General features: G+C 36.6%; 1 protein-coding gene across 2 annotated transcripts in view; it reads left to right on the plus strand.

The window, feature by feature from the left end:
- Positions 1 to 15123, plus strand: part of PRKG1 (protein kinase cGMP-dependent 1) — a 1238870-nt gene that overhangs the window by 165228 nt on the left and 1058519 nt on the right. The gene's annotated exons all lie outside the window — the stretch shown is intronic.

A 15123-nucleotide genomic window follows, 5' to 3' on the forward strand; every position in this document is an offset into this window, starting at 1 on the left:
TGCGTTTTGCCTAATTTATATATATAAAAAAGGCATTACTTGTTTCTGACAGTGGTTCTCTGCTGGTGGTGATTTTGTCCCTCCACGGGACATTTGACAATACCAGGGGAGATTTTTGGTTGTCACAGTTGCAGTGGGGACAGACTGGGCAGGGAGGCTACTGGCATCTTGTGGGTAAAAACCAGGAACACGGCTTTGCTGGGTAGGTGCTCACAGCAAGGAATTATCTGGCCCAAATTGTCCTTACTGCTGACATTGGAATGTCCTGCTCTTTCTGTTTTTACGAGATTGCTATGAAGTTAACAAAAACAATTTGATTAAATGTTTAATGTACAGTGTAAAATGTTATAAAATAGCAACAAGTGATATTGTTTCCATCAAATACCTGACAGGATATAAGAAATGTTCTTCCTGTGTATGTCATTCACCATTTAATTTCCTTTGTCATCTTTTATTTTGACACAAATTAGGCATTCAGCTTTTAAATCACAATTTCTATCATTTTTTTTCTTTAGATATTTTCAGCTTTTGTGCCAATGTTATAAGGTTTCTCCCCAGGGCAAAAGGAGACAAATGTTCAGCGAGGCTTTCTTCTGGATAAAAGCAAGATGCAATAAACAAAAACACAAACAATATTCATTTGCTGGACCATTTCAGGGGAAAGAGATGAAATTCTAGGGCAAGAATATATGTAGGTAGTGAGCAAAATGTATGAGAAAGAGGCGAGAAATATATAGAGTGTAACCTAGAAATATAGAGTGACAGGTTAAGAAGTGCTAACAGTTACAAACCAAGTTGAAGTGTTTCTTAGATTGCAGTCTATTGGCGGTTTCATAGTTGATTTTTCAGATAATTCATTGTCAGGCACGTTTATAAGAACATACCTGTTGTATAAAGCAAGGTACACCTTACTTCAACTATTTGCAAATGCTAATTATTGAAAATCCATTCGAGAAATGGATATTTTGAAAACCTGTATGTTCACTTCTCCTTTATGTTGAATGTCTCTTATGAAAATGGATTTCCACACAACCTTGCACATTAAAAAAAAATACTGTTGATGCATACTATTCTGTTTTCTAACACTAACAGCCAGTCTTCTAACTTTGTTAGAAGCTTAGGAATCATAATTAATGTTTATTGAATGCTTAGAACAATGCTCAACATAATGAGCATGCTTTTGTAAATACTTTGCATGTATAAAATGTATTTAATGTTCAAAACAACCCCGTGACGTAAGTGATAATATTTATTTTTTTTTCTTTATGGATGAAGAGACAGAGGCCCAATGAGGTTAAGTAATTTGCCTGGGTCTCCCAACTAGTTTATAGTAGAATTAGTGTTGAACTCAGGTAATCTGGATTCAGAGCTCCAGCTTTTAACTGTTGGGCTATGTGTTAGGTTCTCCAGAGAAACAGAGCCGGTAGGTAGGTAGGTAGGTAGGTAGGTATCGATAGATAGATATTTATTTTAAGGATTTGGATCATATGATTGTGGTACTGGCAAACTCAAAGTCTACATGGTAAGGTCAGCAGGCTCGAGATCTAGGGAAGAGTTGATGCTACAGTTCAAATCTGAAGGCTGACTGCTGGCAGAATTCCTTCTTTTTCAGTGGAGGTCAGTCTCTTCTATTGAGGCCCTCAACTGATTGGATGAAGCCCATCAACATTAGGAAGGTAATTTGTGGCTTAAAGTCTATGGATTTATATGCTAATTTTATCTAACAAATACCTTCTCAGAAGGATCTAGGATAATGTTTGACCAATTCTATCTGGATATCATGGCCTAGCAAGTTGATAAAATTAACCATTAAATTAACCATTTCAGCTCCACTCTCTGCCAATTCTGCCTCTGTGTGCACCTGCTTAAACCATGGTTCATCTCCAAATAAAGACAGCAACAAGGTCATAGCTCCACCTACCGTGATGTAACGATTCTGAGTACAGTTGAAAATCCACTAGCACTTGCCTCTCAAAAGAGTACAGAGCCCTTGGGTAATATTTAGTCTTTTCCTTGATATCCTATAATTTAAATGCTTTGTTGTAAAGCTAATGCTTAAGTACTGTGATGTAAAGTCAGTCCATTTTATGATACATGACAAGGGGATATTGAGATAGGAAAACAAGAATTTTGTGCACGTACACACACACACACACACACACACAGAAACATACACATGAACATATTTATGACAAAATAAAGAAGAAATACCAAAGACAGGCTTTCCTAGGCAAAGGTAAATATACTAATTTTTCCTGCATCGCTACAAGCTAATTTTAATAAATTTTATTTATCTTCCTTTTACTGCTGGATTGACTAAATAGCAAGTCATCTTAATTATCTTTGTTAAAACAGGGTTGTAAATAGTATATCATTATTCAGAGTCACATACTTTGCAGCGATGCCGTTGATTGCCTTCAGTTAAACTCAGTAAAATGACTGTAATCTTATAACCTGTTGCCGATCTGTCCCCAAGCTGTAATTCTAACCGGTTTAGTGTAACTTTGGTTGATCTTATGCTAATATCCTCATGTCAAAATAATTTCAAATTAAAAAAAGACAACATCATTTAAATTTTTATAAGTTTTAATTGAAGAAATGTTTCATTGTTTAATTAGGTATTTATCAGCATATTTAATCTCAAAATTTAGAGAGCAACGTTCTTGATATAGATGGATTCTTTTTCATCTGCACACATTAATATTTATAAAGAGTATACCATAGCAACAATGGATGAGTGGGCTGTAAAGGATCATTCACAAACTTGCTTATTATCCAGATATTCAGAGAAATACCCGGAGAGTTTACATGGAAAAGCAGACCAATTTTCTCAGTCTCTCTTTACTTACATGAAGTTTCTTTGTAGAATGCTGTTGAACATGCGCCTTAAGTGATTTTTATTTTAGCCGGGCAGGGTCCCAAGTATGATTGTGCACCTAAATGCCAGAATTTCTCATCGTTTTAGCAAAAGAGAATAGTCATATGGTAAGACTTCACTAATTAGAATGACGGGAAAAATCATCTGGGGATAGTGTAAATATATTATCATGTATTTTCAAGCAAAACGAGTTGTGTGACTTTCAGATACTTAAAATTGCTTGCTCGGAGAAGTTTCAATTTTAAGTTTTAATCAGAATTGTTTGGAGTTGGTTTCTTAAGGCAGCAGTGTAAGTAGGTTAAATTGCTAAGGCTCTCTCTACACATATATAATTATGTTTCGACTATATAAATGAATCTTATAAAGTTCTTGAATATAGTTTATTTTCTTAGACATTGGCTTTAATTATGGTGTAAAATTTGAAACTATCCTTACATTCTTGCCCTCCCTTTTCTTATCATAAAGGTATATTTTAGTCTCCTATCATCCAACATAAAACAGAGTCTGACTTATGACCTTTGATGGTGGTGTGATTAAAATATATTTTCCATGAGTCTAATTGAGTATTTGCTTACTGAAAAATGTTGAATTTGTATCCATCATAGTGGTTGATGCTTAGTGATACTGGTTTTGCATGTTTTCTGTGATATTCCTTTGTGGGAGCAGATTGATTATATTTTACTTTCTAAAAAACAGTGAGTTATCTATTTAGTGTTCTTTGAGTGTTGGCTATTTTAAGTTAAACTTTTTAATGAAATTATCCATTCATTTATGAGGTTATGAGGTTTAAGTTAAACTCTTTAATGAAATTATCCATCCCTTTATGAGGTTATGAAATTATCAATTCTTTAATGATAATAGCTTTTTACCACCTACTTATAAATACCAGGTACTGTTCAATCATTTTATAGGTATTAAATTTTAATCTTCAGAACACCCCTTAAGAAGTAGGTATTATATTATCTGCATGTTAATAGCTAGAAGACCTGATGATAGACAAGGTGAATGACTTACCCAGGATCATACAACCAGTATGTTGAGGTGCATGTGCTCTAGAGTTCCCATACATGGTGACTAGCCAGTGTTAACTTTCAAAGTACAGATTAGGGGTACTCGTGTGACATATTTATTATGTATTATGTATTATTATTCAAGTTTGGAAAGCCCATAGAATATATACAGCATTAAACCATAGGATAAAGTAAGTGGTTTGATTATTTTCAAGGAAAGAATAGAACTTGAATGCCAATAGTTCCAAAAGAGAATAACCCAGGCGTTCCTATAAATACCTCTTACTTCAGACTCCCAGCTCCCTTTGCACACTGAACCACTATTGACCTCTCCATTGATCTTTGACCTTTGACTCCTCTCCTCTTACCCATTCCCTCTTCCTTATTGAAAGAGCAGCTATGACTTGGCTGAATCTTGGTACACCTCTGCATCCTTACTGTTTGGGACTCAACTCTGCTGTGCACCTTGAAGGACCTATTTTTTCTGCACAAAATGAATGGCATTGATCTTTATTTTTCTCACAAGCTTTTTAAAGAAGTTCTTTGCACACTTTTAGTATGGACTTTGTACATGGATGCTAATCAGGAACGAGCCTCACCTTTCTGTTCCTACTACACCAAGATTGCCCTTTTTCCTTCTGAAGACAAAGCCTTGGGGTTACCTGCTCCCTTCTACACTCTATGGGTTGACACCAGGTGTGCCTGTTAGATTGATGTCTCACACTGTTTATTCTTAAGTGTGGACATCGTGCTGGCTACCTTTCGAAAGTATCTCATACAACTTGATACTTATAACTCTGTTCCCCTCTCCCCCTGAATCATTCTCGCTATCTTTATATAATTAAATGATGTATGAAAGCTGACATTCAAAGAGGGATTTTATATAAAATTGAACATTAATGATGAGCTTCACTGTGTCATTTGGCATTCAGAACACTAGCTGAGAATATGAGAGAATTGAATGCATTTTTATATGAATGAATGAGCTCTCTCAGTAATTTTAGCATGAGAAACAAAAAGTTTTATTCTCCAAAATCAGGTGTTGTCTTTTGGCCTTATGAGTTTTTCATGTTAATCTGAAAGCTATCTTTAGAATAGTTAAAATACCAATGCACTTAAAGTTATTTTGAGCTTCTTTCATTGGACTTTGCTTGTAAAGTTCATGTTAAAGAGCAAACCTATGCCCTGCTTATAGAAAAACAAAACAGATGTCAATTTATAAGAAGTTATCCAAAGCCAAGAGAATTACATATTAAACTATATTTCAGTTATGGAGTCAGTGGTGAAGACAAGGGACTGAGATATTTAGATGCCATGGGGTATCATGTTTATTTTGGGGTGCCAAGCTTCAAAAAACCCTTTGATATACTTGACCAGGTCCAGGAAGTACTATACATATACAGACGGGAAGTTTAGGAAGAAAGGATAATGTTTTAGACACTGAAAATGCGGTCTCTTGAAAAGGGAGTTACTCTTCATGAATCTAGATGAGCAAAGGGATGCCAGTTCTAGGGAAGACTTTGGAATCAATATGCTGCCAATAACATGCTCCAAAAGTGACATGAGCAGGCTGATTTGGTGGCAAGAACAGCATCTCAGGATGCATTCCAGCAATGACTAAGTGGCACCTGCTTGGAGGAAGTTTGCGGGAGTGGAGGAAGGATTCCCTGTGGCTGAATCGGAACGCATCTCTGTCCCTTCCCTAAATTCCCACATTCTCAGTCTGTGGGTGTATGAACGGGTATCCTAGTAGCTAGTCTGTGAGCACCTGGCCCTCCAAAGGCTTCCTCTCAAAAACTTGACTGTACATGCAATGTGCGTTGTTACTTTTAAGGGTTTCTGTACTCTATGATAGAAATGTAATTATACTGCATGATTTTTTCTTTATCATACTTTATTGTCAAGCTGGTTTCCATATAACACCCAGTTGCATAATTTGTTACTTAATTATTTTCATTCAATTTGATGTTGTGCTGTATAACCCAATTTGTTTATCATTTCTGCTAATGATTATATTTGGATTGTTTCCAGTTATTTTGCTCTAGATTACTAATGAGTTTGAACATCCCTTCATATGTCTGTGATCTGTCTGTGGTTCTTTTGTGGAGCGTCTGTTGTAGTCTTCTGCCTGTTTTCTTTGGATTGGTTGACTTTACCTATTTCAGATTTTCATTTATGTTGGTTACATGCATCGCAAAATATCTTTCTCAATCTATACCTTTAATTTTTACTGGTTTGTGATATTGTCTGATGGATAGAAGTTACTAATTTTACTGTAGTCAAATATATCAGTCTTCTTGGTTTGTGCTTTTGGTATCGTTGTAAGAAATCCTTTTTGTCCATGAAGGCATGTATATGTCAGGTGTAAGAGAAATTATCTATCAAGGAATATATCCACATTTATAATCTAAATGAGAGTTGCCCTCTTCAAAGCAGGAAGCTGGGAAGGCAATGTATTTTTGCTTCTATGTTCTTTTCCCCCAGTATATTTTAAGAATTCTTTATAAATTATTCTTAGAGAGGAATACATATTTTTGAATATGCTTGCTTTTTTCTTTTTTGTCTTTTTTGTGTGAGGGTACGTTTTATATTGGGAAATAATTCCAAGGCAGTTAGTTACAAATTTGACGACTAGGGATAGGTGATTACGCAGAGAGATACCTTTTTCCTTTGTTGCTAATAAATATAAAGGTGTGCGTTTATGCACCGTCATAAAGTAATGGCATTTGTTGTAAAAGTCAAGAAAAATTAACCAGATGTTTTAAGGACATAGTTTATTGAAAAGTGGACACATTTTGAAGTGTAATGTTATTTTTTAAAAAAATATTTATTTTTTGAAGGAGAGAAAGACAGAGCATGAGCAGGGGGAGAGGCAGAGAGAGAGGGAGACACAGAATCTGAAGCAGGCTCCAGGCTCCGAGCTGTCAGCACAGGACTCATGACCTGAGCCGGAGTTGGATGCTTAACTGACTGAGCCACCCAGGTGCCCCTGAAGGATAATGTTCTTATTACTCATTAGGCTACTTAAGTCTTTGTGTGGTTTTGTAAAAGTAGCCTTATCACACTGTGGTTCTACTAACCATAGTCCTCCGTTCTCTTTCTAAACTATTAACGGTGGAATTGATTTCAAACTGTTGATGGTGGAATTGAATTTATTACATTAAGGAGGAAAATAGTGTGGCTTCTTACTTTTGAGGACTCCTGAAAGCAAAAATACTTGAAATTTACCGTGCTTTATTTTTTGACCAAAAATGTTGGAAGGCATTCTTAAAAAAAAAAAAAAAAGAATCTAAAACTGATAAAGAAGATCAGAGGTTATGTTAAAAAGGTACAAGTATTTTTTTCTTATTATTAGTTCATAACAGTTATGGGTTTTATTTCTGTGCTGGTTCATTTTGCTACAATATCCATCTCTCCATTCTGCAATTCTGAGAGAATACCAGATTTTAAAGTTTAAAAGTGCATTTTCAGTGAACATGAAAAATGAAAATAGCGTAGCTGAAAAAATGGAAAGAAAATATGGATTAGTAACTTTTTTTGGCAGTAGTGTGATAACGCATTGAGTTTCTGCTAATGAGGTACAACTTTCTTTGGCCATCGTTATGTGGAACTGTTGACTGGTTTGCATTGTGATCCTGAAACAGGCTTCTGACATTGTGGATTCAATTTAAAATCACATAGATGTATTACTGCAGAGATTTTTAACAAGATTTCAAATGATTTTTGTGGGGGGCTTGATAGACTAATGCTTTTAATATCAATTCCTCTAATGAAAAATCCCTGAATGGTTAGCATTTGTGTTGGCATATGCTCAAAGGGCTGGGCAGATAGGAGCTACTACTTCCCAGCACAAAGAAGCAGCCTGGTGTGGCTGCCATGGCAACAGCCCCTACCCCCACCTGGGACAAAAGGCCAATTGGAATTGGTCTCTGAAGTCCTTATTGGAATTATCCCATGACTCTGCATTTGAGAAATGCAGCCTGTAATAGCACATACTTTATCTGAAATTAACTACTGTAGCTTTGGAAGGTTGAAGTCTGAGTTTGATCTGTATATCTAGGCTCTTCTATAAACTCCTTTCTGATGAAAATGAAAATATTTTTGTGCTGAAGCTTCTTAAGTAGTCCACAGAGATACAATGTTATGATAGATGATTTAAGATGGTTTTAAAATTATCCTGAAAATTCACGTTTTATGCACATTTAAAATATAAAGAAGTTATTATTGACTCTATTCATGCTAATGATTTATATAGTACCATTCTTTCTGCATTATTTGCCCAACTGCACCAAAGCTGTTGATGAAGCCACCTTTTAGTTATTCATAAGAATATGTGGAAGCCAATGGTTTTAAAACAAGACAGAATATTCACTCTCTATTTACTGAGGGCTATTTTATGTAACTTAACAACAACACTTAGGTTACTTTGTGTCCCTTTCATTATCAAAGCCAATTAAGTTACTTTATTCATTTATCAACAGGGAAGCTGTACTAGAAAAAGTCTTTGGTGAATGTGGCCAAAGTATTATGAAAGGTGGTCTTCCATGTCACCAATACCAAGATGCAATGGTGTATTTACAGAGGAAAGCTAAAACTTTTCACAAAATCATAATTAATCATCAATGTATTTATAATTTTCCTTCAAAACTTGATCATGCTTCTTTAAAATATCACTTATTTCCCACTGGCAAAAAGGGGGAGTGAGCATCTGTTTCCATTAGATTTTAATTAACAGCCCGTTATGATACCTTTTACTGAAAGCCATTCACATAGTCATCAAATTTTTTTCATTTATACAGTTAGAAGAATATAATTCAGTGTAATATTTTAGATTTGATTCGTGTTTGGAGCTTCATTTTGTATTATTCTTTTATTATATTGCATTTCAGATTGTTTTAGAATATTGTTTTAGAATATTTAATACCTTAAGCAATATTCTTACTATAGATTCATGGTGTCCCCAATGTCCCATCAATGATGGTATGTGCCCTTAAATTGAAGTCACTTTTTAAAGGTTTGTATAATTTGCTCCAGTATTTCCAGTGCAGAGATTTTTATTGACAGCCTGTTGTGTATGTGCACAGTCAGCATGTATGTATATGAATTTACATGAAACTATTTCTTCCCAGAGTTCACATTCTATTTTAGGAGATGATCGTGTTCTTAATATAATCTACAGGGTTCTATCAATGGTAAAATTCAAATTTATAAGAAAAATAGAAGAGTAACAAAATTTCATCATAAGTATTGATAAAGCTCTTCAGTGAATCAAAAATTAGTCTGCAAAGAAAAATAATTAATAGGTTTTTTTAGAACAGTTTTTATGCCATTTTCTTAAAAGAAAATTAAGATAACTTCTATGGAAAGCCTTGACACAGCTTTTCATTAATCCTGTGAATTTAAGTTTTTATTTCTTACATCGATTCTAGAGGTCAAAGTCACATGAAAAAGGAAGAGTGTTTCAGCAGATTTTTCTTTGTGTTGAGAATTAAGTTCCATATCTACATAGCCATCGCTAAACTACCATATGGCGAGTTTCTACAAAAGTAGAAAAGGTGTTGGAGATAAAGCAGAGTGTGGATTTGACTGAGTGTCGTCCATGAACACATGAAATTCTTTGTAAATCCTCCCACAATTGAGGATAGCAAAGAAAGTATTTAATGGAATTCTTTTGGCAATATAGTTTCTTTATTATGATTCACCTATCAATCCACCTGATTATTTAATCATGTCTGCTGTTCAATTCCTACAAATACTTTCTCAGTGCTGACTGTGTCTCAGGAGCCACTGAGGGCAGGATAGTGAATAAGACATACACAGTCCATGTCTTCCAGACCTTACATCCTGGTGATGATGGTAGGGGAAAAAGACAATGAACATTCATGAAAATAAGCACTATAGTTGTGGATAGTTATTGGGGCTATGAGTAAATTGATAAAACAGGGTGATGGAAGAGAGAATCATAAAGTGGGTCTGGCAATGATTGGGTGGGTCAGGGAGGGCTTTCCCGAGAGGGTATCATTTGTGCTGAGACCTGAGTGACAAGAAAGAGCCGGACACACAAAAGTGTGGATAGAGGTTCCAGATGAGGACACCTGTAAGTAGTAAAGTGATGAGGTGCAGAAAGCTTGGCATGGTGAAGAGAAAGAAGCCACTGTTATGAGTTGAGGTTGGCAAGGTCACTTGCAGGACACTGGAGGATGTCCCCTTTTATTCTAAGACATTTTAGAGAGCATTGGAGCTTAGGTTGAGATGCGACCTGAGAAGATTTAGGTTTTATGAGCAGAAGAAATTGATTCCACTAATAATCAAGGGTGGCTTACAAGTACTGTGTAGAGTGGTGGGATCTGCAGGGGTCCGCTCGGGAGGCTGGGGACAGCAGGAATCCAAGCAAAGTGGAATGCTAGCTTGGGCTGGGATGATGGCATGGGGTGTTAGGGGCAGCTGGTGAATTTTGGCAGCTTAAAGATGTGATATGGGATGAGAGAAAGAGAAATTGGGAAGGAGTTTTAGGCTGTTGATTTAAGAGGTTGGGTGAGTGGTGGTGCCTTGTTCTGAGATGGGGAGAAGTGTGAGGAGTTCCTGGTGATTAGGTGCTCTCAGGAGCTCCTTCCTGACAGTGTGAAGTTCATGCCACTGGAGAGCCCATGTGGGTGACACCTGTGTGACAGCCCAGGGGAGAGGTCTGAATGTGGGGGTGGAAGCCTCTTGTTAATAAAACAAGACAGAGAGGGAAGACTGACCAAAATTCTCTTGTGGTTAGAGTGGTTGTTTTACCTGCCACCGATTAAATGGGTGAATTTTGGTAATTTAACAGATGTCATAGATTGAGATATTCATAAGTGTCTTAAAAGTCTTTAATGTAAAATCTCTGTAGCAAACTAAAATTGCTTCTAATATAATCCCACTAACATTTTTGAAAGAGCAGTTCTTGAAGTCTGGTCTGGAGAAACTTGCAGGGACTCTTTGAGGTCAAAGCTTGAGGTCTTTATAACAGGAGCATGTTATTTGTCTTTGGTTTCATTCTCCCATGTGTGTATGGTAGAATTTTCTAGAAGCAACAGGATATGTGTGTGATATAGCTGCAGGTAGGATGCGAAAGCAGAGGATGCAGTTATCTACATCAATTGGATTTTCAAAAAGTAGAAAACAATGGCATGCTTGTTATTAACATTTTTATTTTTAAAATTTAGTTAATTTTAGAAAAAATTTTTTTTACATGTGTAAGTTTATTTTTTTCAAGTGAATACACGTGTTAAGAAATTTCCTGTTTTAAGGTCTAATGGAATAAACATCAATATATATAACCCAAATAAGCAAAATCTTTTTGAACTTTTCAGTAATTTTTGTTAGTGTAAAGTGGTTCTGACACTGAGTTTGAGAACCACCACCTTAAGCCATGTGACCAGAAGACAAATATGGCCAACTGGATGCTTGTTTCAGGAAACATGTTGGATTAGTTTACGGTTTAAAGTATCAGATATTGACTCCTTCATCCCTAAATAGTAGCATACACAGGCTCATGCTACAAAACAAAGATCTTTTATTTTTATTAGTTTTTTGTATATTAACATCATTTTTGTTTATTGTAGTATAGTGTTCATTTTAGGTGTATAACATAAGGATTTGATATTTCTGCTATTGTGAAATGATGACCACAAGAAGTCTAGTAACATCCATCACCGCACATAGTTCCATTTTTTCTTGTGATGAGAACTTTTAAGATTTGGTGTCTTAGCAACTTCCAGCTAAGCCATCCAGTGTTGTTAACTGTAGCCACCATGCGGTGCTTTATATCTATGGGGCTTCTTTCTTTTGTAACTGGAAGTTTGTAACAAATGCCTTTTAAATAAAGTCCTGGTAAGTTAGAAACAAAAATTTCTGTTAAGGCGGATATTTAAATCTCAAGCAAATAGCCAATACTGATTAACAGTGGGCAAGTCAGTTGCATTGAAGTGCTTATTATTCTGTTAATTACATTCCACTTCACCGTTTGAAAGGTATCCTTGATGCATCTTCTGGGTTCTGTTTGGACACTTTTTAATGTTCAAGATTTCGGAATTTAATCGGGTTCCCCAGTGATTATCTTGACTTAGTGTAGTAGGATGCTGATTTTTTTTTTTTGTAATTTTAATTACAGCTTTAAAGGAGTAAAGGAATTAACTCTCCTTTAAATCCAATCAGCATTTTTGGAGAAGAAAGTGGTTTTATATTTTATTTCAGGTCTTTAGAACTTACATAAAATAATTCTAGAAAATTTAGCATTTTATATTTGAAAGGTTCATCTAATATCATAGATGCTTTCAAATGAGAAAAGAGAATATGTTATTTTACATGTGATCAAAGTGTGGTCCCCTCAATGCATGTATAAACTGAAATTGTCCTGTCATTTGGATATCTCTTTATAAATTCTTATTGCTAAGCAAATGTTTGACATCTCAATGTATTTCTCTCATGGTATGTTTTGCAAAGGGCGTTTTCACTTCCAGGTGCATTTGCTTGTTTTTGGTATCTTACCACCATCCTCTTAAGCATTATTTTGGGAGAAGTTAAAAAAAAAACTTGTTGCTTTCATTTATTTTTCTTGGGAAGTCAAGTTTCTGGTTTCTTCTCCCAAAGGCAGCCCTTAGGAGATAAGTAACGTTAGAAGATAAAAGGCTTAGTCTAATTGAGAACACATATGACATTATATTGGAATGAGAACTCAATTTTAGAACTTGTTTTTGATGCAAGTTTAGTATTATCTACAACAGGACATTCTGTTTCACATTCTCACAAAGTGTAGACTTTTTTTTTTTTTTTGACATAACCAGACTGTGAGCTAGTAGGCTTCTCTGTCTTTTGTCTGTGTGTGCTTGATGTTGTAAGATTTAGCCATTTAGTTAGGTTTCTTGGAGGAATGGCCATTGGAATGAGCCGTTAATCCTGGGAGTCCAGGTCCATCCAGTAAGTGGCTGTGTGACCAGCCTGAAATGCTTGGAGTCACCCTCTTTGTGCCTTCCTGCATTTTCAAGCTTCCTGGCTGACACTTAATTTCTCTGCAACACTGCTCTACCCTGGAACCTTGGAGGTTGTTCCCAGCCCCATGTCTGCTTATTCTCAGATCCTGTGTAGCTTATTGCTGTCATATATCCCTGTCAATTACTGCTTTATTTCAGGTCTTTAGAACTTCTTGCCTAAATTTCCCTACCAATTCCTACAGATCTTGCTGTCCCTGGACTGCTTCTGCTTTGATGCATTCTCTGCACTACCATGAACACAACCTTTCCAAAAGACCAATGAGTTCATGTTATCTCCTTGCTTACCATTTTCCATGGCTTTTCAATGATAAATTCCAAACTCCTTAGAAGACTGCAGTGAAATCAAGAGAGCTGGGTTTTGGGGCTTGGCAGATAGGGACTTGAATCTTGATTTTGCCACGGCACTAGCTAAGTAAGCTTAAAGACATTCTCAAACTTAGAAATCCTCATTGCCTCGTGTGTCAAATAATATATATGTCAAGCATCAAGTCCTATGTCTAGGGGTAGCCATCACTCACTCTGCCCCTGCTTCCCTACTAGATTCTGCACTCGTCCCTCTGTGGCTTTGGTTCAACTTTCTCGAATGTTCTCTTGTCTCTGTGTGCTTGGGATACACACGCTAAGACATCACTGCTCTTTAGAGTCACTGTAGGAGGTAGTTCTGCTAAGAAGCCTTCTCTGACACCTCTCTACTGGGCTGGGTTCTCCTTTCTGAAGTTACTGTAACTTCTTTGTGTCCCTCTGTATAAGCACTCTGGTCACACTGTGTTTCATTCATTCATGCAATTTATTAAGAAATACTTATTTTGCACTCCTGTATCCTTTGGAAGTGGAAAAATAGTTATACCTAGAGTGGGAGGGAGGCAAACCATAAGAGATCTCAATACAAAGAACAAACTGAGGGTTGATGGGGGTAGGGAAGAGGGGAAAATGAATGATGGGCGTTGAGAATAGCACTTGTTGGGATGAGCACTGGGAGTTGCATGTAAATGATGAACCATGCGAATCTACCCCAAAAGCCAAGAGCCCACTTTACACACACTGTATGTTAGCCAATCTGACAATAAATTATATTAAAAAAAGATGTACTTATTTTGCATATACTGTGTGCCAGGCATTGCTTGATTGTTCTGAGCATTTGGGTTATAGTAGAGACCAATGAATACAAAATGTCTGTTAACATTGTGCTATTCCCTAATTGGGAAGATATGAAACAAATATTTATAATGTATATACATGTGAGTGTGTGTGCGTGCATATGTGTGTAATCGGTTGGTGATAGATGCTATGAAAAACCAAAGCATGGTAAGGGGATAGAGAATGACATGCAGGATGGGGAAGGAATTGTGATGTCATGCATAGTAGTAGAGGAAGGCCTTTGTGAGTTGAGCATTGAACGGAAGCAGAGAAATGAATAGGTGACAGTGTTCCATGCTGATGTCTGGAGGAGGACCATTTCAGCCAAAGGGAAAACAAATGTGCGAAGACCTGAAACGGGTTGTGGTTGACATGTTCAAGGAACAGTATGGAAGCCAGTGTAGCTGGAGTGGAGAGATGGATTATGGGGTGGGGAGTCAGTAAGAAAATCAATGATATCACAGAGCTCCAAATGGCCTTGTAGGCCATGTTAAGTACTTTTATTATTATTGTCTTGTAATCAAGATCGGAATAGCCCGGAGAATTTGAGCGGACGCGCGACATGCTCTAACATATGGCTTCCTTGTGGCCGTGGAAATTCTGTGGTAGCAGGGAGGGAAGCATGGCTATCAGCTGGGAAGCTTAAGTAGCAGTCATGAAGGGTTAATGCTGACTTGGGGAATGCTGGTGAAAGTGAAGGTGATAAAAAATGGTCAAATTTGAGAACTGTGTCAGAAGATCAGCCAGGACTTTTTAATAATGGATTGGACTGGAAATGGTATGCAAGAGAAAGACAGAAGTGGAGGATTTCAAACTTTTGGTTTGAACAAGTAGAATAATGGAGTCACTTTTCCCAGAAGTGGAACAGATTGAAGAGCAAGGCTGTCAGGGAACATCTTGTGTACAATCATCACTTGCTGATTTATTGCTTTAGGGATTTGCTAAGTTGTGGGAACAAAAAGCCCTCACAACATGGTGGTTAGAGGAAGATAAGTGTTTCTTCCTCTTCGCCCTAATAACCTTGAGGTGCGAGGGGCTATGCCATCTGGGTGGTTGTTCAGACACCTAGGCTTCTTCC

This window comes from Suricata suricatta, chromosome 2, assembly GCF_006229205.1.
Source record: "Suricata suricatta isolate VVHF042 chromosome 2, meerkat_22Aug2017_6uvM2_HiC, whole genome shotgun sequence".
NCBI classification, from domain to species: Eukaryota; Metazoa; Chordata; class Mammalia; order Carnivora; family Herpestidae; genus Suricata; species Suricata suricatta.